Consider the following 2,255-nt stretch of genomic DNA (forward strand, 5'->3'; position numbering starts at 1 on the left):
ATCGGCAGAGTCCTCTGATTCCCAGGTCCATGCTCTTTCCATTAAGTCATTAATTCATATTAATGTCTGCCTCTCCCTCTAGACCATAAGCTTGCTGGGGGCAGGAAATGGTTCTACCAACTCTGTTGTACTGTCCTCTCTCAAGTGCTCAGAACAGAACTCTGCACACAATAAGCGCTCAATAAATGTGATTCATTGATTGATGCTGCTTCCCTTTGGGGTCGGGGCTTCCAAAGAGAGTGGAGGAGAACAGAGGTGGGAGTGGAGGAGAACAGAGTCGGGAGTGGAGGATAACAGAGCAGACAAAAAAGACAGACAGACACATGCGAGACAGAGAGAAGGGGGGAAAATTAACTCAGTAAAATAGATAATACTTAGCATTGCACCCAAGGGGTTCACAATAACCGCTATCATTACTAGTACACGAGTCTAGAGGGGAGACAGACATTACTATAAAGAAATAAAGGACAGATATGTACATATGTGTTGTGGGGTTAGTATGTTTGGTTTTGTTCTCTGTCTTCCCCTTTTAGACTGTGAGCCCACTGTTAGGCATGGACTGTCTCTATATGTTGCCAATTTGTACTTCCCAAGCGCTTAGTACAGTGCTCTGCACACAGTAAGCGCTCAATAAATATGATTGATGATGATGGGGGATGAATAAAGGGAGCAAGTCAGGATAATGCAGAAGGGAGAGGGAGAAGAGGAAAGGGGGGCCTACAGACAACGGCCGGACTCAGCATCCAAGGCCATTCCTGCTGTTTCCCCTTCTCTTCTGCGTCACCCCGAGTGGGACTTTATCAATCAATCAATCGTATTTATTGAGCGCTTACTATGTGCAGAGCACTGTACTAAGCGCTTGGGAAGTACAAATTGGCAACACATAGAGACAGTCCCTACCCAACAGTGGGCTCACAGTCTAAAAGGGGGAGACAGAGAACAGAACCAAACATACCAACAAAATTAAATAAATAGGATAGAAATGTACAAGTAAAATAAATAAATAAATAAATAAATAGAGTAATAAATATGCCAGGACTTTAAAGGCCTGGCAGAGCTGGAAGCCTTGGAGAACTGCCCACGGCCCCTGCACGAGTGAGCAGGATGGCGGTGGCTTCCGTTGAGACTTTTCTGCGCCTCCCGCTGAGGGTGCCATTTCCGTGAGGATTTGTGGGTGTTTGCCTCTCACTGCGGCTGAAATGCGGGAGTCGTGGAGATCTTGGTTGCGTTCTAGGTGGCGGGACGGGGGAGAATTTGGCACCTCAGTGTGGGACTCCTGGTCATTGTCCTCAGACAGAAATAGGTGGGTCCTCTCACTCAGCCTGAACCAAGAAGACCCCCTCCGCCTCCCTCTTTGGGAACAAAGCTGTCTGGATGAGATCCCTCAGAGTCTGGCCGTGAGATCTCATGCCAAGTACCCCTTGGGGACTTGGTTAATAACTGAGGATGCTTCGTTGGGTTTACGCTCTTACTGGATGCTCAGATGACATGTGTGGGGAGGTGAGGGGTTTTTTTTATTTTTAGTGGTTTGTTTTGGGTTTTCTTGTGGCATTTATTAAGTACTTACTATGTGCCAGGCACTGTACTAAGCTCTGAAGGTAGATCAATCGATCATATTTACTGAATTCATTCATTCAATTCATTCAATCATATTTATTGAGCGCTTACTGTGTGCAGAGCACTGTACTAAGCGCTTGGGAAGTACAAGTTGGCAACAAGTAGAGACATACTGAATGTGCTTACTGTGCTTACTGTGTGCATAGCACTGTACTAAGCACTTGGGAGAGTACAAAATAATGATAGACACATTCCCTGCCCACATACTTCAGTGCTTAATACAGTGCCTGACACATAGTATGGACTTAACAAATATCATTATTATTATTATTATTATTTTTAAGATAATCAGGTTTAACACAGTCCATATCCCACATGGGGCTCACAGTCTTAATCCCCATTTTACTATTCTATTTATTTTGTTAATGATGTGTGCATATAGCCTTAATTCTATTTGTTCTGACGATTTTGACACCTGTCTATGTGCTTTGTTTTGTTGTCTGTCTCCCCCTTCTAGACTGTGAGCCCGTTGTTGGGTAGGGACCGTCTCTATATGTTGCCGACTTGTACTTCCCAAGCTCTTAGTACAGTGCTCTGCACACAGTAAGCGCTCAATAAATGCGATTCAGTGAATGAATGAATGAATTTTACTGTTGAGGAAACTGAGGCACAGAGAAGTGATGTGTCATCCCACATCA

This window comes from Tachyglossus aculeatus, chromosome 14, assembly GCF_015852505.1.
Source record: "Tachyglossus aculeatus isolate mTacAcu1 chromosome 14, mTacAcu1.pri, whole genome shotgun sequence".
NCBI classification, from domain to species: Eukaryota; Metazoa; Chordata; class Mammalia; order Monotremata; family Tachyglossidae; genus Tachyglossus; species Tachyglossus aculeatus.